This window comes from Ovis aries, chromosome 10 (assembly GCF_016772045.2).
Source record: "Ovis aries strain OAR_USU_Benz2616 breed Rambouillet chromosome 10, ARS-UI_Ramb_v3.0, whole genome shotgun sequence".
Taxonomy (NCBI): domain Eukaryota; kingdom Metazoa; phylum Chordata; class Mammalia; order Artiodactyla; family Bovidae; genus Ovis; species Ovis aries.
The window spans coordinates 40,134,950-40,159,907 of NC_056063.1; the positions used below are offsets into that span (position 1 = coordinate 40,134,950).

General features: G+C 35.4%; 1 protein-coding gene across 5 annotated transcripts in view; it reads right to left on the minus strand.

Annotated features, from left to right (window-relative positions):
- PCDH9 (protocadherin 9) overlaps nt 1-24,958 on the minus strand; it is a 1,180,404-nt gene that overhangs the window by 370,410 nt on the left and 785,036 nt on the right. The window lies entirely within an intron of this gene.

The window sequence follows — 24,958 nt, forward strand, 5'->3', positions numbered from 1 at the left end:
CAAAAGCATTAATTCTTCTGTGCTCAGTTTTCTTTATAGTCCAACTCTCAATATCCATATGTGATCACTGGAAAAACCATAGCTTTGACCCACTCTTACAGATCTTCAAAATAGATTAAATCATCTTCATATTCGGAAGTAATTTCCACAAGTCAATGTGTCTAGCTACCAATTTTTCTTTCTTGTCATCAAATACTACTGAAAAAGTCACAACCTTCACAGTTTCTATCCTGTTATTCTCTCCTTTTCAAGAAATACCAGTGTGGCCTCAAAGAAGTGGGCCCCTTGCTGATTCCACTGTAACTAAACTCCTTAGAAGAGGGAATAGGAGTAATCTAGCATATGAAACACGACTGGGCAACTTCACTTTCACTTTTCACTTTCATGCACTGGAGAAGGAAATGGCAACCCACTCCAGTGTCCTTGCCTGGAGAATCCCAAGGACGGGGGAGCCTGGTGGGCTGCCATCTCTGGGGTCGCACAGAGTTGGACATGACTGAAGCGACTTAGCAGCAGCAGCAGCAGCAGCACATGGAAATATTTATATTTGAAATACTTACATTTTTATGTTTAACCCTAGCTCTTTCCTGGTTCCTAACAGAAATGACCAACTGTATTTCTTGCAGTGTCTATATTCCTCCAGTAGTCCCTACTTTAGGAAATGCTACCATAAGCTACCTAGTTGCTTGAGTCTGAAATCTGAGTGTCTTTACTGAGATCTCCTCAAATCCTCCTCACATCCAGTCCCATCAATATTTCCTTAACATCTGGCAGAGTTTCCACTGGTTTTTGAACAGTGTTGAAGTTTCAGATGGTGATTATAATCTCCTGCTTGATCTCCCCTGCACACCACTCTCTTCTTCATGATGAGTGTGTTTAAAACCACAGTACCTTTAATTATTTCCTTAACCATGCCTTCCTCTTAAGTCCCTCCAGGACTTAGCATTCCTTGTTCTCACTCTAGGGTCCTCTTCATCTGCCTATACATTTTCATTCTTTAGGTAATAGCTCTGAGAAGGCAATGGCACCCCACTCCAGTACTCTTGCCTGGAAAATCTCATGGATGGAGGAGCCTGGTAGGCTGCAGTCCATGGGGTCACTAAGAGTCGGACACGACTGAGCGACTTCACTGTCACTTTTCACTTTCATGCATTGGAGAAGGAAATAGCAACCCACTCCAGTGTTCTTGCCTGGAGAATCTTGGGGACGGAGGAGCCTGGTGCATCTATGGGGTCGCACAGATTCGGACACAACTGAAGCAACTTAGCAGCAGCAGCAGCAGCAGCAGCAGCAGCAGCAGCAGCAGCAGCAGATATTAGCGAAGATGTCATTTTTTTCAGAGTTTTCCATGACCATTTCCATCCAACTACATCGTTTCTCTTTAATTAACTCTTGAAACATCCTGTAATTTTTCTTTATTTAAAATATTGTTTTTATAAATTAATTGATTATGTATGACTTCCTCACCAGACAAATCCAATAAGAGAAGAAATCATATGCCATTATACTAATAATGTATTAATATATTATTAAAACATAATAATAGTAACATATATAATTATAGTGTTATAGTATTATATAGACAGTGGCTGCTCAGTAAATATATTAATTATATGTTTTTATACTACAGTTAACATGTGTATATAGTACAGAAAGATCACCAGGTTAAAGTATGTAAGCTAAACACTTTGGACTGATTTTGACTGAAAAAAAAGTCAACTACCAAAAAAATCACTGCAGGTATTTCTTTCTATGAAGGAATTTGAGCACCAAAGCATTGATGCTTTTGAACTGTGGTGCTGGAGAAGACTCTTGAGAGTCCCTTTGACTGCAGGAGATGAAACCAGTTAATCCTAAAGGAAATCGGTCCTGAGTATTTATTAGAAGGAATGATGCTGAATCTGAAACTCCAATAATTTGGCCACCTGATATGAAGAACTGACTTATTGGAAAAGACCCTGATGCTGGGAAAGATTGAGGGCCAGAGGAGAAGGGGGTGACAGAGGATAAAATGGTTGGATGGAATCACCAAATCGATGGGCATGAGTTTGAGCAAACTCTGGGAGTTGGTGATGGACAGAGAAGCCTGGAGTGCTGCAGTCCATAGGGACGCAAAGAGTTGGACATGCCTGAATGACTGAACTGATCACAGTGGAGGAAAAAAGCAAAAGAAAATTCAATAGTCTAAAGCAAGTAGCCTTTACATTTGTAATCAACATGAGGTTTAGAAAATATTTTGCAAATCCAATCAACTGTTTAAATACAAATGTTTTATTGCTCTGACAGTTTCATTCCTTTAGAAGTTCAAAGTTAATATGTATTGCAAAAATGTTCATTACAAATGAGGTATGTAAATCTATGTGATTAGATATTAATGTGTTAATATATAGATTTGTTTACACAAACATGTGACTATGTGTATATATATATATATATATATATATGTATACATATATATTTTATAAAGCCCATAATTGTAGCAGTCAATGTTAAGGTTGTAAAGTTAAACCTTTACAGATATTACAGAGCCTCTGGAGCAATCTTGCTTAAGACTGTTAAAGATAGCATTCACAGTTAGAGTCCTAACCTTGGTAGAGCATTAAATAAGAAGCTATAATGAGACATTCCCTTCATCCAGCAAATGTGTCTTTTTTATTTATCATGACAGCATCCACAGCATACTGCAAAGAAATCTGTTTTGTTTTGGAATCATAATTACATATTGACAAGTTAAACTGTGAGACCTAAATCAGGGGAATTTAAGCTATTATGGGAGCATTCTTACGGGAAAACCTAAAGGGATATCAATTATTTTGCCACAATCTCACTCCTTTTCAATTTTCCATTCTTGCATGGAATGAAATCCTAGGAGAAAAGAAGCTATAGAAAATCCAGATGCAGTATTTTGCCATGGGATTAAGAAGTAGCTTCTACGGGTAATTAAAATAAAAACAGGTATAACCCGTCAGTGAGTTTATTTAGGGGAAGACATTTATATCACTGCAGTATATTTCCTCTGTTTTTAAAATTCATGTAAATTTACCTTAAAAAGCAGCTATTTACATATATATGTATATAAAGACACCGCAACTGCTTGGATAAAAAAATAGCATATAGCTTCACAGAACAAGTAACTGACAATCTATTTCACTAAGAGATAAACATATATATAAATGAATTTCAAAAGTCTTTGCCACTGTTACAAGTGATCAGAATTATTGGTATTGATTTTTTCAGTGAATCACTATACTAACAAATACACAGTCAAATAAAATTTTAAAATATCACATATGCATGCATGTATGCATGCTAAGTCACTGCAGCTGTGTCTGATTCTTTGCTATGCTAAGGACCTCAGCCCACCAGCCTCCTCTCTCCATGGGATTCTCCAGGCAAAAAATAATGGAGTGGGTTGTCTTGCCCTATTCCAGGGGATCTTCCCAATCTAGGGATCAAACTAAAGACTCTTGTCTCCTGCACTGACAGGCAGATTCTTTACCAGGAGCACCACCTGGAAAGCCCATTATCATGTATACACCTTGCCAATTAGTATACAAATTAACATGGATCCTTAAATCAGGGGAAAAAAAAAAGTTCTTTTAATTGATTCCTTTTAAGGGTAGACCTACTCCAGATTTCAGGAACAGGAATTATCAAGTAAATAACAAAAGCAGAAACAGGTAATGGAAGTATTTCTAAAATTTAAATTTTGCTCCACTAATGATGTTTGTATATAATATTTATATTATCAAAATTGCATGAATTTCAACATTTGGAGAGTAAAATACTTACACTGCCAGAAAATTTAGTATGTTCTGACAACTATTTCAGAATTTTGTCCTTTTCCCTAGTTGGTAGCCCTGAAATGCACTGTATAGAATATATACTTCATATCTATATTTTTATTGCTTTTGTATCCTCAAGGAAATTGAAATAGAAGCAGCCTAATTCACTGGTAAAGTTTGCTTTCACATTTTCTTAAGTGGTGCAGTTCCACTTGAGCTGAAGAGCATTAGTTATTGGCTAAAAGAGGGTTTTCAGGGATATGGATTTTAGCACTTTCTTGACTGAGGATTCTGATGCTCAGCAAACTTGGCTAAAACCTGGAAGGTGACAGCTGCATGAAAAGTTGAAAAATAGGACACACAACTGTAAGCTCAGCTGATAAACTTCCTTCAGAGATTTACTATTTCTTAAAGTGCTGATGCCAAAGATGGGAAAACTGATCACAAAATAATTTCTAGTGCTCTTCTCTCAACCAGCAGTTAGACTGAGATCAAAGTTAATAACTGTCTCTCTATAAAAGATATACTATGTATCTATCAAGAGATGATATAAATTACCTAAAATTTGATCTCCTGAATATTTCTCTAATGTATTCAATATCCTCCAAAAGGATATTTGAAGTAAGGCTAGAAATTAAATATTTCTAAAAATCTATGTAAACTAGAAACATGTACTCTTTTAGATGATCTGTAAAAATGTTCTTCTGCTTCAAGGAAGACATCATTCTACTTGGGGCCCTACCATCTTGCTTGAATGCTCTAGTTATCTGCTCATGGAAGAGCATCTGTAGTGAGGCTTTTTGCAGTGAGAGCTGACTTTGAATTGAATGCCAGCAGTGGTCTGACTCTGCACAAATTACTTAAGTTTAATGAGTTATCATTTTTTTTAAACTTATAAGTGAGGATAATACTTTGCAGAGCGGTGAGAGGATGAAATGTGTGTAGTCTCTGTGCTACAGGACGTGGGTAAGTGCTCAACATACCTGTTGAGTTGCTATAGGTTTGACTCATGGGAACAGAACAACTAGAGAGCTTGTTTATAATACTGCAGCAACTTCTAAAACAGGGTTCTCAAATGTTTCCATCTCAGGCAAACATATTTTATGACCAAAAAATGTCTAGAACTAGAAACTATATTAAGTCTCCAGCAGTCCATGAGTTAAGTAGAGGAAAGCTTTGAATGAACACTGGACATCTATTGAACACTCCATTTCCTGCAAATATTCTTGTTCAAAAACTATGTTGTAAACAACAATGATAACCTAATGATGTGGATGGCATCACTGACTCGACGGACGTGAGTCTGAGTGAACTCCGGGAGTTGGTGATGGGCAGGGAGGCCTGGCGTGCTGCAATTCATGGGGTCGCAGAGTTCGTCGCGACTGAGCGACTGAACTGAACCGAACTGAACTGAACATGAGGTAACATAATTCAGTAAGCATGGAAGGAGGCATTTGAGTTCGTATTGTTCTCCAGTTAGTAGCCATACATTCCTTCCCCTGAATCCTCAGTCAGTCTTAAAACTTTTTTAAGCTTTAAGCAGATCTTGCCGGGAGAAATATCAATAACCTGAGATATGCAGATGACACCACCCTTATGGCAGAAAGTGAAGAGGAACTAAAAGCCTCTTGATGAAAGTGAAAGAGGAGAGTGAAAAAGTTGGCTTAAAGCTCAACATTCAGAAAATGAAGATCATGGCATCTGGTCCCATCACTTCATGGGAAATAGATGGGGAAACAGTGGAAACAGTGTCAGACTTTATTTTGGGGGGGCTCCAGAATCACTGCAGATGGTGACTGCAGCCATAAAATTAAAAGACGCTTACTCTTTGGAAGAAAAGTTATGACCAACCTAGATAGTATATTCACAAGCAGAGACATTACTTTGCTGACTAAGGTCCGTCTAGTCAAAGCTATGGTTTTTCCTGTGGTCATGTATGGATGTGAACGTTGGACTGTGAAGAAAGTTGAGCACTGAAGAATTGATGCTTTTGAACTGTGGTGTTGGAGAAGATTCTTGAGAGTCCTTGGATTGCAAGGAGATCCAATCAGTCCATTCTGAAGGAGATCAGCCCTGGGATTTCTTTGGAAGGAATGATGCTAAAGCTGAAACTCCAGTACTTTGGCCACCTCATGCGAAGAGTTGACTCATTGGAAAAGACTCATGCTGGGAGGGATTGGGGGCAGGAGGAGTAGGGGACGACAAAGGATGAGATGGCTAGATGGCATCACTGACTCCATGGACGTGAGTCTGGGTGAACTCCGGGAGTTGGTGATGGACAGGGAGGCCTAGCGTGCTGCAATTCATGGGGTCACAAAGAGTCAGACACGACTGAGCGACTGAACTGAACTGAAAGGCTGCTTATCTGTGCAAGGCAAGGTAACTTGTAATTCTGTCCTTGATTACCATTTGAGACACTCATTACAGGCCTCTGTTTTCCTGCTAGTGTAGGTAAGGGAGACTTAGTGATCAACCAGTAGGGATTGTGGCTCCTAGAATAAACTTCCTCCTAGTTTTTTAAAATCATGGAAGCTATATACATAATAGAAGCCCCTCCGTTTTACAGGTCCATGGTCTCTTAATTGCTTTGTCTGTAGTTTTGGCACATGCATAATAAAAATAGGGAGCTCGCTCTTTCAAAATTGATGTCCCTATTAGTTTTATTCTGCAGTAGCCATTAACCACAACTAAAATATAAATATATAAATCATAATAAGTGTTCCATAATGGAGATCGTAAAATCTACTACATAAAATGGCTTCATATAAATATACTGAAGTATATCAGCAGCCAAAATGCTAAACTTCAAGCTGTAAAAATATTACAACAGAGACAAGCGGTTTTAAATCATCACCAAACAAAATAGTGCCACATTCATTTACTGAAGGTCAAAAATGTGAATGAGAAAATGTTATGAAAAATAATAGATCCATGGTAGAAAAACTAATTCTCTATACAGAAAATTTAGCTATGAATCTGGACATTTGATATCATTGTGTGAAGTGGAGATAGGTAAGAGAAAGTTATCAATCAACAATGTTGTTACACTAAAAATCATGGTAAAATGTGGGCTTATTTGTTTATGCCCATCTTATTCCAAAAATGTTTTGAAGTAATTTGACCACTAAATAGTGAAACAAAATACTGTCTGAAACATAAACATTGAAATATCTCAAATATTTGACAAGAAAAAAGAAGGTCAGAAGAAAGAAAAGTGCCAATGGTAGGATTTATTTTAGATCTGACAAAATGAAAATTCTTAACTATTAACTTAAAAAAAATCTTTAATGATCCCTCACTGGAGCACATTAAGTGAATTGATCCTGGAGATAGGTTTTTAAACCCAAGTAATATTTTCAGAGTCAAAATTAGATCTAAATCATAAAAATATTTTGGAAGATGTTTAAATATCTTTCTCGCAAGTGAAAATATATTTTAGAATTCTCAGGTTTAGAATTCCAGGATCAATAGGATCTGTGTATCTTGGAAAATCATGGGTCTAAGTCTGACAGATTATATCAGTCAGTGTTATATGAAATGAATATTTTGATTAAAAGGTAATATACAATATCTATAGTATATGAATATAAACTTGAATATATAAATATATATAAATATGAATATTTTTCCACCCAAAGTAAATTTAGACAATTTTTTCTATGAGATTACATATTAATTAGAAACAAACAAACAAACAAAAAAAACTTGGTTAAAATATTTCTCTCTTTTTTCTAGAATTATTAGCATATATGCTTTTATTTCTTACTATATTACTTTCCTACCAGGCTGCTTGAGACTTAGATATTATTTTTTCTAACATTATTTTTTCTATTCTCAATACATGTCATTCTTGTTGATATGCGTGTCAAACAAGTATATGTTTGATAGCATCATAATTTAAGTGTGGAAGAAGGTCATTAAACCTTGAATGAGTGATAATCATTGTCAGTAAATACTAGGGCATGCAGAGTGGTAGTGGTGGAAAATGACTGCTGAGGATGGGCTTCTTTTGGAGGTAATGAAAATATTCTATAATTGAGGGTGTTGATTGCAAAACTTTGTGAAATTAAAAATCAGGGAAATGTATATTTTAGATGAGTACATTTTATAGTATGCAAATGATATCTCAAAAATCTGTTAAAATACAGTAAAAGTTCAATAACTACCATGTCAGTCTTGACAATTGTTTTCCTATGCATTCACACTGATATTGAAAACAGCTGAGAAGAATTAGAACAGGACAAGAGAACCTAAGTGGAAATGGAAGAGTATTACAGGGGTGGATGTTTTCTCAATTAATAACCATATATATAATCTCAGAGATGGTCAGTGAGTGTGACTTCCTGGCTACCGCCTTCATTTTTGTAGATATTCCTACATTTAGAGGCCTTAATTCTTAATTTAAACACCAGTATTCACATTTTTAAAAACTCTATGAAAGTTATTAAACTTTATCATGAAAAGAGTTAAACTTCCCCTTCGATGCAAGCGGAAACCACAAAGTCATAATTTTTGAATTCCAGACAGTGAAAATTTGTAAACAGATTATTATTTAGCTTTCTAAAACAACTTTCAAAAAGCAAATCAAAGTCTTAAGACTTTATTGTTACTGACAAGTCAGTATCATTCCATAGGATAAAATAAACATCAAGATAGCAAGCATGATTATCAAGCTAGGCCACATTTTGCTATGTGAAGGTTTCTTGCAATACTGGTTGGTGAATAATAAGGAGATTAGCATTAAACACACCATCTGTTGCAGGTTTTCTCTCTCTCGAAGATGCATAGCAAAAGTGAGTTCCCTGAAGTACAATGTTATCAGAGATGCTTTTAATTTTAGCATTTATTCCTACTCCTCAGGACAACAAATTTACACTGGAAGAAAATGGGCAGATAAAAGGCTGATAAAAGAAAATACATGATTTCAAATGTAAAAACAAAGAAGCTTTCTTTTAGAAGCCAAATCTTTTAATTACTCTAAGATTTCCTCAAAAAAATTAGATTTCATCCACAGAAACTGAATTATAGCTCATGTGGGCCCAAGAAGTGAAGTGTGCCAGGTGCAGCTATGAAAACTAGCTATTCAGTGACAGTCTCGCAATTTTTCTCCAGCTTCTTTGTGATTTCAGATGCCTCCTGCTTGAAGCTCTGCCTCAAAGATCTATATAATAGTATAAAATTTACACTGTCCACCAGTCATCCTATTTAGATCTTGAAAAATGTGCTTCATCTCCTTAGCATAATAACTATTCATATGGATATGCAACACATGAGCAGCTAATCCATTTCTCTTCATGCCCTCTTTCAGTCAATCTCAAACTTAAATCTTCCTCTTGAAAGCCAATGAGAATCCTACGCTCCATCAAGTTATTCTGGGTAATGTGTTGAGACCAAAATGTGTATCATTACGCAGCTAACCTACCATAATGAGTTGAAAAAAAAAGTGCTCCTATTTTATAAAAGAAGAGCAAAAATTTGTGTTCTATTCTCTTTTTAAAACTGTAATAATTTTGCCTTACCTTTACAATTTCACACCATCACAACTCATATGAGAAGATAAAATCATTTATTTAGACGGTGTCTATTCTAAAAACAATCTAGATAAAATGTTGAAATTTCAATGATCATACTGATATTTCATGCATTTTAAGAAACTATTAATCTCATACTAAGGATAAAATATATTAACTAGTTGATAATTACTAGCTCTAGAGAGCCTTTTTCTTTTAATGTTTCTGAATGAAAACTAAAAGAAATCCCTTTATGATTTTCAGTGCAATTATTTAAAATTGTATTTTATAAACATTTTTAATGCCAACAGATTATTAATTTCAGGGACCTACAAAACTACTTTTTGGTCAAAACTACCTAAGTAGTACATACGCTTGAATATACAACCAGGTTTAGAATCATAAATCGATTGTCCTCACTAAGCCCTAGTTCACCACTAGTGCGTGAGTGCTCAGTCGCTCAGTCGTGTCAGACTCTTGGCGACTCTATGGACTGTGGTCCACCTGGCTCTTCTGCCCATGGGACTCTCCAGGCAAGAATACTGGAGTGGGTAGCCATGGCCTCCTATGCTTCTTACCCAGGGATTAAGCCTGTTATCTCCTACGTCTCCTGATTACGGGTAGATTCTTTACCACTGAATCACATGCGAAGCCCTCACCATAAGTGGGATCCATCATAAAATATCTTGGTAGCTGAAGAAATTCACGAGGGCTGAGGCAAGATCTTGCTTCCATCTTCATACTCTTTTGCGGACAGGGATCTTCCACTAATTCCTGTTAATATTTCTTTACCTCCCCAAAACTCTCTCTGTGCTTCAGACATAAATTGTCTATTTACTCTCCAAAAAAACTCTGAGATTATGTTTCTCGTTTAGATCCCTCTTTTTATATGGACACCAACACCAAGCTTTGTGTTCTATAATCCTAGTTTCCATGATGTTGTGCCACTTTATTCCTTTGAAATTTTGACTTTCTCTCCTCGAGTTTCATTTGTGTCCTCCACTAAACTAGATCCATACATGGACATCAGAATAAAATCTATGCAAAATTGTGAATACTGCAGGTATAATTTTCCTGTAGTGGTTCATTTCAGTGTCATAAACCACTGACAATCTGATTGTCAGAAAAACAAATGCATATGTACCTGCATATGACATCCTGATCATTTTTATTTACTTTATAATAATTTATTTTCATGAGATTACCTACTTAGTATTTAGGATTAAATCTTTTCAAAAGATTTATCATCCCATGCTCTATTTAATCATTTTATCTGTTAAGAAAGAAACTGTGCCATTTAAGTAGAAAATACATCATGGAAAAGCCTAAAAGGCTACTTCTCAAAGCAACTCAATAAAATATATATTCAACAGGGTTATTTTTGGTACAGAGCAGATCATGATTTCTAGACTCTCATGAAAGCCCACAAAAAAATCCGAGATTGTAATTAAATATTCCTGGTCCAAACAGCCTAAGTATTTCCATTTTTACTAGCAGGAAATTTAAAAGTTACCATATTACTGACCAAAGTAGAAAATTATTAGATACTATTACCATTCAATCCTTAAATGAGTTAATTCAGGCTCAAATGAATCATTATGTTGTTATAATAATCATTTTAATACGTAAATGTCATATATCAATAGATCATCTCTAATTCCACAAAAACATCCTGAATACTTTTCAGACATATCTGCTGCTGCTGCTGCTGCTGCTAAATTGCTTCAGTCGTGTCCAACTCTGTGTGACCCCATAGACGGCAGCCCACCAGGCTCCGCCGTCCCTGGGATTCTCCAGGCAAGAACACTGGAGTGGATTGCCATTTCCTTCTCCAATGCATGAAAGTGAAAAGTGAAAGTGAAGTAACTGAGTCGTGTCCAACTCTCAGCAACTCCATGGACTGCAGATACCAGGCTCCTCCGTCCATGGGATTTTCCAGACAAGAGTACTGGAGTGGGGTGCCATTGCCTTCTCCATCAAACATATCTACATTACCTTAAAATTTGTTTATAAAAAGTAACATTAAATTCAGCTCAAGCAGCATTTATTTAACTCTAAATACATATAATAAGTGTAGTTGATAGATGGGGGAACAAAATACTGCTTTTGATCCCTACAAGTTCATAACTGAAGAAAGATGAAGTTTTAAAAATGCTAAAAATGGTAAGAATATAAGGGAAATGGCTTTATTTCATCTAGAAATGTTAAGAGCATTTCAAAGAGAAGGTGGTATTTCAATTGAAGATAAATAAAACTCTGTTATAATATTTAAGGAAAAGTGGTAAGGTCATTCCAGTTAAAGGAAATAATGTGTATGTAGGAATATAATTAGGAAAGCACATAAATTAGGAAATTAATTTTGAGGGACTGGAATATAGGGATGCATGTTGTAAGAGTATATAATATGAAACATACAAGAAAATAAACTTTCTTTGAACTGATAAAGTTTTGATTATCAGTGAGAATTTGAAACCAATAGGTAGTTTTCTATTATAACTAGTAGGTTTATATCCCTTATATGAATATTAAGTACAAATAATTAAAATTAATTAATTATATCTCCTCTTCTATATATTTAATGGATTCTTATCTCCCCATTTCTGACAGAGCTTCATGAGTAAGTGAGATTCAACAGGGTTGCTTCTTTTCTTATGAATATTTCAAAATAAAAGGAGCTACTTTAAAGCATGTTTATCTATTCATTGAAGAACTTAAAAAGATATTTTCAAAATCAAATCCTTTAAAGTACCTCCTTTACTCATTATTTTGTCTTAAAAAATGATTGCACTATAATAAAAATAAAGAGCTAGTGATACTGACACTAAGGATGGGACTTGAAGATGACCTTACATATTTTATCAGAAGACTTCAGAAGTGGTCTGTCATGCCACCAACACTCTTTTCCTTTGAAAAGACTAACAATTATCTGGAACTGCACTGTGGTGAGTAGAGTGAACAAATGATCTGATTACCTGAATATATGACCAGCAAATTCAGTTTCAATTTTTACCTAAGACAAAGAGACTAAAAGAGTTCTATTCTTTTGTGGCCAGTACAGTGCTTCAAGCTGAGACCATTAAGTAATTTATCTTGGGTCAAGTCTATTGGGTTAGCACGCAATACCTTTGTAATACAAGTTTGTTCTATTTCAAGCCACATCAAACATAGACCTTTTGTAAAAAGTTCTACCTATGAGATAAGAGCAAAAGAAAGCATTCACATCTGAGTGTCAGTTCAAACAGTTGTTAAATATACCAGACATAATGCACTGATGACTTTATTTAAATTCTGTAATAGATTCAGGTAACAATAAACTAAATGTAATAATAAATGAACTAAAAGTAGGAAAAATATTAGCATAGTGACAGATTAGAATTTACCACCACATTTAAAAGAAAAGAAAAAGCTATCAGAGAACCAAAGTAGTAACATATAATAGCCACACACACACACACAAAGAATCACATTAGCTAAAATGCTGAGAGTAAAATTTTAGATTTTTTTTTAAACTGACACATTTTCAGTTCAAGCAAACAATAACTATGCAGCCTGGACTGTGAATCATTTGGCAGATCAGCTGAGGTCTGGGCTCAGCTGGAAGGCTGGAAAGGTTGTGGGCCTCTCCCTCCAGGAAGCTAACCCAAGCTTCTTTACATGGAAGTCTCTGGCCTCCCAGCAGCAAGACAGTAAGCTCCAATTTGCCTACACTTGGCCACCTCTTTATGGTAATAATGTGACTTAAAAAAACAAATCTATCTTTTACATAATATGCTCAGGGCTAGAAATTTTAGATTGCAAATCTGGAAATAAATTCAAAGTTCCTGGTTAACATAATCTATTATTTCCAAAAACATATTGGAAAAAAAAATCATCATAATATCAGCATTTTTACAGTAAGCTGATCATATTGATTGAACCATATGATTATTAATTTTCTAACCAGATAAATGTTATTTATTGAAAAATAGAAAATAAATGTTATTGCTCAGTATATAGTATAATAAAGATCAATTACAAATATACAAATGACAATCAAAATGAGCAACGAATTAAATTTAAAAATGACTTAAGATAACATCTACCTTGACTACCAACTTTTGAGTTTTTCTTTAAGGAAAATCCAAAAGCAATGTTGAGTTAGCGAGTGCGAACTCGCCTCAGTAAGCCTGACTATGGGAACCAACAGCATTACTACACACTTCCAGCTGAGAGCACACTGATGTTTTCTCCCAGAGTTCTGAATTCCTGTATTTCTCAGAATTAGCAGATAGATGGCCTCATACTATGTGAAAGTAGTTTCCAGAAAATGTAGTCCTGCCTGTGTATGTGGTATTCCAGTTTCTAACATGGTCAGAGACAAAGTTTCTGAATTAGATCTTTAGGTGATCCCTTCTCCTGTGAAAGTGTGTTTTAGCAATGCAGAAGAAATTAACTTGCAATATCATTAAAAGGAAAAAAAAAATAGTTCTCGGAGATTTTAAATCATACATAAACTGACTTCTAAACTGAATAAAACACTGACAAAGCAATCAAGAATGCTGAACAATTGGAGTATAATATTCTTGAATTTTTATTTTATTGGCTCTTCTGTTTTTGATTGAATGCCATTGAGTTATCCAGCCACTTCTGGATAGCTCCCCCCTCCCCTTTCCTCTCCTATTCACTCCTTTCCTTTTTCTTCTCTCACAATGATCTGGTTCTTTCATACTCTAGGATACTGAGCAAAAGAAGGAAAGAAATGGTCACAACCTCTTCACCTTTTTTTTAACAATAACTTAAAAAAAAAAAATTTCTTGCTTGACAGAATTTCCCTATGGCATTGGGCCACCTTCACGTAGCCATCTATAATTTTTCTTCTGCTTCAAACAATCTCCCACATGCCATTCTTGTTAATGACTGAGATACCCCTTGATGGTGCTTAAAATTTAATAGTGGTGGAGCTCCACATTTGCCCAAACAACCTTTTCCATTTACCTTACCTCAAAGGCCTTCTAATTTTTCTTCAGAGACAGAAATCCTTTAAGCCCATTGTATCCTTAGGCTACAAATTTACTGAGATTTAGGTTTCCAATAAGAGCATTGAGATGAATGCCACCATCTCATTTATGAATCAATTTTTGCCCATCGGCTTTTTACTGTTATTACTTTTTATTTTATTTTTCACTCAAAAGAGAGAACCTTTATTATGTGTGCATGGGTATGTATACATACTCATACGTTTCATATGTTTACTAAACTGTTGAAAATTTAAAGAAAATAAAAGTCTATGCACATGAAAATTTCTAAATAAGCTCCTTGCCCTAAAATCTGTCATATCTTTTCCTTCATTTCTATGTTCACAAGAGAAAGATACATAGGATAAAATTCCTGAGGATTATATTTCAAATTGATTAAACAAGTTCTTTTCTTGAATATAATTCGTGGAAATTCAATACAGCTGACAGCATAATATATTTTATATAATTGTATAGTTTGAGGTTCTAATGTAGACAGTACCTGAAAATGATGAAATAATAGAAAAATCTTATTTTTTTGAAAGGAAATTACAAATCTATTTTTATAAGAACTTATATATATATATATAAACTTTCCATTGTCTCACAAAAAAGAACAAGAACAAAGCTTGACTTTTAAATTACCTAATGATCAATATTTCTGAATGGTTTCCCATACTTCTTTTCTTCCTTTGGTTCTTTTTTAATGTGGCTGTTATACTAAATGTTCACTTTTGCCTAAATCAAGAACTGCTGTAGTAGTTGGCTATCACACACCAGTTCCGAAAGAAGGCCTGAATATGTCCTAATCTGTAAATCCAAATAATTGAAGAATTACTGCATGGTTTTATACATAAAGATATAGTATATATGTACCTTTCCTTCAAATCTTACTGACATTTACAGATTGGGTAGAACCAATGTACTTGAAATAAAGCAATAAACTGACAAATTCTGTAAAGTATAACAAAATGTATGGTGAAATTACAAATATTAAAAAATTAATTTTAAAGTATTAATAGCTGTGTGGAATAGTTATTTATAATAGTATGATTTGAGAGCTAGTATTCAACTGATTCCTAGGAGTGCAAAGATCCTGGGGGCCCCTTGGGAGGTAGGCTACATTGTGATATGGAGCTGGGGTAGTTATGAAGATGACAATAGGCTGCGCTCATTTTCGCTTTTCCTGTCTTCAACTACAGTAACTGGTTTATATTACAAGTCACTCTGCCCATGATTGAAAAGTTTATAATTGGAGAAATTAAAAGTGTGAGAATACATATTATAGTCAAATCAAATAATCTTACATCTGGGGAGACTGTGACTGCAGTAATTTCACATAGTTATTTAAGAAAGCAGAAGCAAATATATTATGTCATGTCAATAAATGATTGTCATGACTTAACAAACCAGCTAAAAGCAGAATTTCATTTATTTTTCCACATTAAAATGTTCCATCAAGTGGGAAAAATAGAGAGAACTCTAAAGAAAAATAAATTTGCAACCATTTTCTATAGAAGCTATATAAATTCATTTTTATAAGGATTTTTATTTTTATATACTTATATAAGTTTATATTATTTAAATGGCCCCCCCAAAATTGATTATACTTGTATTCCATAGTGATTATTTAATCAATATGGGACAGTGTTCAAATTTGAAGCTAAGATAAGAAATTCTTGGAATTTTTAAAAAATTAATACGACTATTATCCCTAATCAATTTTCTAAAGATATATTAATGAAAAAGAATTTAGAAGTACCAAAGATTTCTTGCTCTCAAAATTCATTAAGTGTGGACTTTTTTTAACCATAACACTTCTAAGTGTACAAAAAATTAACAATAGTGCCATAGCTGTTTTAAATCTCTTATCCTTATTCTAAACATCAGAGATGGAAGCTGCTCTACAACACAGGGAGCTCACCTTGGTGTTGTATGATGACCCTGAAGGGTGAGATATGGGTGGGGTGGGAAAAAAGCTCAAAAGAGAGAGTATATGTGTACTTATAACTGATTCACATTGTTGTACAGAAGAAACTAACAACATTGCAAAGGAATTATCCTCCAATTGAAAATAAATTTAAAAAAAGAAACAAAAAGCTAAAAAAGTAACCACCAGAAAATGTTGATGCATATGAGTAATCCAGCTTTCAATAGTGTTGAAAAATCTGTGTAGACAGCAAGAGAGAAAAGCAAAAAAAAAAAAAAAATATATATTTTCTTGAAGTTGTTTTAGTCACTAAGATGTGTCCAGTTCTTTCACAACCCTATTGTAGCACACCAGGCTCCTCTATCCATGGGATTTCCCAGGAAAGAATACTGGAGTGGGTTGCCATTTCCTTCTGTAGGGGATCTTCCCAACCCCGGATTGAACCTGTGTCTCCTTCATTAGCATGGGATTCTTTACCACTGAGCCACCAGGGAAGCCCTTTCTTAAAGTTACTTTTTAAAAAGTCCGTGTAATAGATATGAGACAAAGTCTTATTCAGGATTATCTAAATTCATGCTAAATCATGCATTGTTTGACTCTTTAATCAAGTGAAAATTAGATTCAGAGTATGAAATAATAAAGCTCTGGGGACAATAAATGCACATGCTGTTTAGCAGAGAATGAAGACACTTTTAAGGAAATCTAAATCTAATCTGCCTCAACCATTTTCCGAAAATTACTGGAAATTGTCAATTGAAATACAGAACTATTCAGTGAAAGCTGTTCTCAGTGTTTGATTTTGTTATTTGCTACACAGCCACAGTTTAGGTTGAAAATATTCTTTCTTAAAATTTGCTTTTCCCATTCACACTCAGCAATGCCACACCTAAATCTAAAAGTGGAAGTATACTTCACTGTTCATCTCTCTAGATTAAAATATTCTATTTCCTTTACAAATAGCTCTATATTTTTATTTACTTCCTTTTATTTATTTATTCCTTTCTTCATTAAATATAATAAAATGTGTAATCTAATATAAGGCTATACTTCTTTTTTTTTTTTTTTTTACTTTACAATACTGTATTGGTTTTGCCATACATTGACATGAATCCACCACGGGTGTACATGCGATCCCAAACATGAACCCCCCTCCCACCTCCCTCCCCACAACATCCCTCTGGGTCATCCCCATGCACCAGCCCCAAGCATGCTGTATCCTGCATCGGACATAGACCGGTGATTCAATTCTTACATGATAGTATACATGTTTCCATGCCGTTCTCCCAAATCATCCCACCCTCTCCCTCTCCCTCTTAATAAAGGTATTCAAATTAATCCCAAAATATGTATTGGGTTCTATCAAACCAAGATTTTTAATAATACAAAATTATATTAAAGCTGTAGGATTTTATATTTGATATTAAAAAATACTGTGTACCTCAGTTTCTCTTTAGCATCTAATACTAAAAGTTAGTGTAAATATATGATAAAAAAACTGGTTTTCTATATTTATCTAAGATAAAAATATTCTATAGAAATGTATTAATGTCCCACAGGAGGCATCGGCATCAATACATCATCCATTTATCTGTTTCCTAATATATGATATTAGACTTTGGGTTTTTTTTGTACTTGAAATAAGGCAACAGTCTGTCATCTGTTGATTTATCTGGAAAATCACATATTTTATGCAGCTCTTGATATGTCAATATTTTGTGGCAACATATTTGGCTTAACATATTTTTATTGTTTAAATTAAGATTTTTAACATGCATTTATCATAACATGAATCATGTTAAATTATTTTGTAAAAATTAAGCCAATATGAGCCAAACTTTTATCTTTAAAATAAAGAAAAAAAATCTAAAAACTAAAACCAAATCTCACTTTTGGAGTCTTGTCAAGTTGTTTGATCAATGACAATACAGAGAGAAGCCAAATTAAAAAGAAATCAATTAGTGTGTAACAAGTAATGATCAGCTATGATTTAAGCTTCAAGGGAAGAACTGATGCAGACAGAATTAGAATAGATCTAGAACATATTTTAATTTGTAATTATCTAACAACAATTAATTTGAATAAGGCCAAAAAAGATCTGCAATGGTTACAAGCTTTATAATACTGAAACAGTATAGAATTCTGATGATAGAGTTATCTTAATGCAACATTTTAGAGGGTGAGACTCTAAGTTGGAGGAAAACAAGATGATAATTTAAAATATTGAAGAAAAATATCTATATTATTTTCAATATTAAATAGCAACCTTAAAAAAAAGTGTATTCTTAAGACAATCTTGACAGAAAAGTATGTACTGAAAATATGACAATAGAGGTCAGCCATATGATGAATTACAGATTATCCAGAGAGAGTTTCAGAGAGTATAAATTTGATGTGAGTCTCTTTTTAGGAGTATCTCTCAATACATGGAGTACAAATAAGCACAAGATAGAGACTTTTTCTTTATACCCTGAATGTGATTGGACTAAACTCATCTTTAAAGAAAGGTATGCTTTATGTCTAATAAGACACAAAAAGAGCAGAACGTAATTTCAGTTAACTAGAATGTTTGGCATGAATCATATTATAGTGGATCTAATGAACTTATTAACTCAGTTCAGTGTTAAGCTTTTAATAAGAAAGTGAAATTGATCAGGACCCTACAGGCCTTCTTGGGTGCAAAAGCCCCTCCATGTTCTGTTTCCTTTGGATGGGATAAGAAGACTTTGGTCTCTTAGGCCTTTCCTGATTCCAAAGAGCAGGCTCAAGCAGTTAATAAGACAATAGACTCACAGGACTTGTAGCTCCTCCTGAAGGGGTATAGATCTAATAAATATCTTTGAGTTGTTCTGCAGAAACTAACCACCCCCCCCTCAACTCAGGTGGAGGTTGGTGGCTACCTGTTGATGGTGACTATACTTAAACTCCAGACTAGCTGGAACCAGAGTGTGAGTTTTCTAGGACATCACCTGGTTACCTCATCAGCAAGCAATCAGAAGAAAGACACACATCCTGCAGGATATACCCCAAATTATGACTGTAAAACATTACTCCCCCCGAAACACTGGACAGTTCTGATTTTTTGAGAATGAACTGCCAGTTCTCCTTGCATGGCCATGCAAAAATTATTACTCCAAATCTGAAGCTCTGTTTGGCCTTATAGGTCATAGAAAATGTGTATAGCAACGGAAAGTGAAAGAAAAGCAGTGTGGGAAATGGAAAGGAAGGTAAAAGGAAGGAAACATTTAAGATGTTCAATATACTGTTTCTTGACTCATATTTAATAGATAATTTTTAGTTCTGAACTTCTCAGAATGCAGTGCCATTAAAATATATCAGTGGTTCAAGATATTGAAAGCTAAAGAAATTAACACTGAATCTATACTGATATCAGAAACAATGAGTACTTTTGAAAAAAAATGTAATTTTCCTTGTTTCCTGTAATTTTCTTCTTTCTGCTAAAGTCAAACATAGGAAAGAAATTTTGGCGAATTGAGGATTTTATATAGTCTTACTCCATTACATATATGCTTATTCCAGTTACATATATTCTTGCTCTAACCAGTCTGTTTGAATATTTTCTCATTTTGTGTTTCTTGGCAGTTGTAAGACAAATACAGCTTAATTTTCTGTAATATCATTTAAGGGAAACGACTAAGAAAAATTTCAAAAGAAATGGAACAAAGAGATAATGAAGAGAATAAAAGAAGTTGATTACTGAAGTTATTTATTGAAGGGTTAGGGCTACTTTATATAAAAATGGTTGCTTTGAAAATGACACAGGTGGACATATAAAAATTAATGTAATCAGTTCAGTTCAGTTCAGTATCTCAGCTGTGACTCTTTGCGACCCCATGGACTGCAACACATCAGGCTTCCCTGTCCATCACCAACTGCAAGTTTCCTCAAACCATCGACTCAGTGATGGAATCAAACCATTTCACCCTCTGCCATCCCCTTCTTCTCTTGCCTTCAATCTTGCCTTCAAAGGCCCAGCATCGGGGCCTTTTCATTTGAGTCAGTTCTTCACATCAGAAGGCCAAAGTATTGAAACTTCAGCTTCAGTCCTTCCAATGAATATTTAGGACTGGTTTCCTTTAGGATTGACTGGTTAGAACTTCTTGCAGTCCAAGGGACAATCAAAAGTCTTCTCCAACACCACAATTCAAAAGTATCAATTATTCAGTGCTCAGTCTTCTTTATGGTCCGACTCACATCCATACATGACTACTGGAAAAACCATTGCTTTGACTATATGGACCTTTGTTGGTAATGTCTCTGATTTTTAGTATGCTGTCTAGGTAGGTCATAACTTTCCTTCAAAAGAGCAAGCATCTTTTAATATCACCATCTGCAGTGATTTTGGATCCCAAGAAAATAAGGTCTGTCACTATTTCCATCATTTCCCCATCTATTTGCCATGAAGTGATGGGACCGATTGCCATGATCTTAATTTTTTGAATGTTGAATTCCCACCAAAAAGAGATAGAGCATGTCCAAGGGCAAAATAGAAGCTCCTACAAGACTATAGGAGGATCGAAATCACATTTAGAATTAAACCCCATACCTGCCAGAGATGCAGAGAGGGCTCAAACAAAACCTTGTGTACACCAGGACCCAGAGACCCCACTGTGACTGAGACAGACCTGTGTTTGAGTCTCTTGCAGAGGTATGGGTCAGCAGCAGCCAGCCACAGGGGCAGGGGCTCTGGGTGCAGCTTGATTACAGAACTTACACAGGACTGGGGAAACAGGCTTTTGAAAGGCACAAACAAAATCTTGTGTGCACCAGAACCCAGGAGAAAGGAGCAATGACCCCACAAGAGACTGACTCAGACTTGTCTGTGAGTGACCAGGAACCTCTGATGGAGGCATAGGTTGGCAGTGGCCTGCTGTAGGTTCGGGAGCACTGAGTGCAGCAATGCATACATGGGACCTTTTGAAGGAGGTAGTCATTATCTTCATTACCTCCATCATAGTTTGGTCTCAGGTCAAACAACAGAGAGGGAACTCAGCCCCACCCATCAACAGAAAATTGGATTAAAGATTTGCTGAGCATGGTCCCACCTATCAGAACAAAATCCAGTTTCCCCTACAGTCAGTCTCTCCCATCAGAGCCTCTTCCATAAGCCTCTTATCCTAATCCATTAGAGGGCAGACAGAACGAAAACTATAATCACGGAAAACTAATCAAACTGATCACATGGACCTTGTCTAACTCAATGAAACTATGAAATAATGAAACCGTGCCATGTAGGGCCACCCAAGATGGACAGGTCATGGTGGAGAGTTCTCACAAAAAGTGGTCCACTGGAGAAGGAAATGGTAAACCACTTCAGTATTCTTGCCTTGTGAATCCCATGAACAGTATGAAAAAAAAATTAATGTAATAGAGAAGACAAATTAAAATGAAGACAGAAAAAGTTAACATGTGCATGTAGTTAGTTTCCTATTATTTTACTACAAATTGAACATTCTTTAGACATTTATTTTCCACTGTGCCTTAAAGTTAAAGGTTACAGCAGGGACAATAAAGGTCTTTTGATAATACTGTAAGAACACAGTGGACCATGAATCCTCAAATCTACATCAATATTCTGATTTAAGATCAGAATAAGATCTTAAATCCAAATTTAAGATTTAAATTTGGATAAGACCCAAATTTAGATTTTATCTAAATTTGGAATTATTTATCAAGAGCTGTTAAGACTGCATGACACATTTTTGGTGTCTCACAAGCTTTGGTATGGGATTCCCAAGTTGGTGCTAGTGGTAAAGAATCTGCCTGCCACTACAGGAGACATAAGAGATGTGGGTTCCATCCCTGGGTCACGAAGATCCCTTGGAGGAGGGCATGGCAACCCACTCCAGTATTCTTCCTTGGAGAACCTCATGGACAGAAGAGCCTGAAGGCTACAGTCCATAGGGTCACAAAGAGTCAGACACAGGTGAAGCAACCTAGCATGCATGCATACTTTGGTATACATTTGATATCTTCTGGTTTCTTGGTAAGAGTAGTGTTTATATGCACCCAAAATGTATGCACATACAGACTTGTGATAGAAGATCATTTTCCTTAAAACAATCCTACTTTTCATTGTAAAATGTAATTTTAATGGTGTTATATTAACCAGGACAGATTTTAATGTTAATGTAGCATAAAGAAATTCTAATGATACCCTGGAAGACACAGAATGTAATAAGTTTGTGTACAAAGTTATTTTAAAAAATGCCAGAAGGAGGATATGAGATATGTCATCTATGAATTGGCATTTGCCAAGAGCATTTGCCAGTGACTGAATAGCAACTACATGGGCATTTGCCACCTGCCTGTGCTGCTACAGCTGCTTACTTTCAATACCTTCTGAAGGGAATTCTGGGTGGAGAGTTAGGCAATCTGTGCTCCAGGGAAACTGCTGGAACAGGTCTTTAGATAGCTAGATATTTTCAGGAACTGATTTTATGATCCCAGTCCCACATCACCCCATAACTAGAAAAGTACTAAATACCTTCAAGGTTTTCTCCTTATGACTTACAGAAAACCTTTTGTAAAATGGGTGCCTGATTCTAACTACTCCCCCTTCACCAAAACCGCATATATACTGACCTCCCCCTGCCTCTTTGAAGCAGTCTCTCAGAGCTATTTGAGGTGCTGTTTCTTGGGCTGCAATCCTCATTTTGCTCCAAATAAAACTTAACTTACAGCTCTCATGTTGTGCATCTCTTTAGATGACAGATAGAATTCTTGCGCATTGTTGTTCATTGCTCAGTTGCTAAGTAATGTCTGAATCTTTGCAACACCATGGACTGCAGCATGACAGGCTTCCCTGTCCTTCACTGTCTCCTGGAGTTTGCTCAGATTCATGTCCATTGAGTTGGTGATGCTATCTAACCATTTCACTCTCTGTAGCCCTTTTCTCCTTTTGCTTTCAAATTTTCCCAGCATCAGAGTCTTTTCCAATGAGTCAGCTCTTCACATCGGGTGGCCAAAGCTATGGGGGCTTCAGCATCAGCCTTTCCAATGAATATTCAGGGTTGATTTTATTTAGGATTTACTGGTTTGATCTCCTTGCTGTCCAAGGGACTCTCAAGAGTCTTCTGTAGCACTACAGTTTGAAAGCATCAATTCTTTGTTGCTCAGCCTTCTTTATCTCTCACATCCATATATGACTAATGGAAAAACCATAGGTTTGACTATATGGACATTTGCCGGCAAAGTGATGTCTTTGCTTTTTAATACACTGTCCAGGTTTATCATAGCTTTCCTTCCAAGGAGCAAGTGCTTTTTAATTTCACCATCTGCTATGATTTGGGAGCCCAAGAAAATTAAATATGTCGCTGCTTCTACTTTTCCCCCTTCTATTTGGCATGAAGTGGTAGGACTGGACACAATGATCTTAGTTTTTTGAATGCTGAGTTTTAAGCCAGCTTTTTAACTATCCTCTTTCACCCTCATTAAAGGCTCTTTAGTTCCTCTTCACTTTCTTCCATTAGAGTGGTATCATCTGCATATCTGAGGTTGATGTTTCTGCCAGAAATCTTGACTCCAGCTTGTGATTCATCTAGTCTGGTATTTCACATGATGTACTTTGCATAAAAGTTAAATGAACAAGATGATAATATGCAGCCTATCTTATTCCTTTCCGAATTTTGAACCAGTCCATTGTTCCACATCCAGTTCTAAATGTGGCTTCTTGACCTGGATACAGGATTCTCAGGAGACAGGTAAGGTGGTCTGGTATTTCCATTTCTTTAAGAATTTTCCACAGTGTGTTGTGATTCACATATCGAAGCCTTTCATATAGTCAAAGAAGCAGAAGTAGATGTCTTCCGGAATATCTCTTGCTTTCTTTATGATCCAAAAAATGCTGGCAATTAGATCTCTGGTTCCTCTGCCTTTTCTAAACCCAACTTGTACATCTCAAAGTTCTCAGTCCAAGTACTTCTGAAGCCTACCTTGAAGGATTTTGAGCATTACCTTGTTAACATGTGAAATGAGCAAAATTGTATGGTAGTTTGAACAGTCTTTGGTGCTGCCCTTCTTTGGAAGTGGAATGAAAACTGACTTTTTCCAGTCCTATGGCTACTCCTGAGTTTTCAAAATCCACTGATGTACTGTGTGCAACACTTTAACAGCATCATCTTTTAAGATTTTTTAATAGCTCAGCTGGAATTCTATCACCTCCAGTAATTTGTTTGTAGTAATGCTTCCTGAGGCCCACTTGATTTCATACTCTAGGTTGTCTGACTCTAAGTTAGTGATCACACCATTGGGTTATCCCCATCATTAAGACCTTTTTTTGGTATAGTTCTTCCGTGTATTATTGCCACCACTTCTTAATCTCTTGTGCCTCATTAGGCTCTTACTGTTTCTGTCCTTTATCATGTCTATCTTTTCATGAAATGTTCTCCTGATATCTCCAATTTTCTTTGAGAGATCTCTAGCTTTTCCTGTTTTATCATCTTCTCCTTGTTAATTGTATATATGTAGATATATACATTATATTATGCATATAACCCCTTCAAAAATGGTTCTGATGTGGATCCGTAGATCAAAAGCAACAAATAAAAATGGTGCTATATTTGTAATAGACATTGTCATATCAAGTCCATATTATTCTGTACATATTAAATAATCACTTTAAACAATGAAGATATATTAAAATACATGATAGTTTTCCTACAAGAGAAATCATTTGCCAGTGATTATATACCCCCCAACAATGATCTAACACCCAAAAGC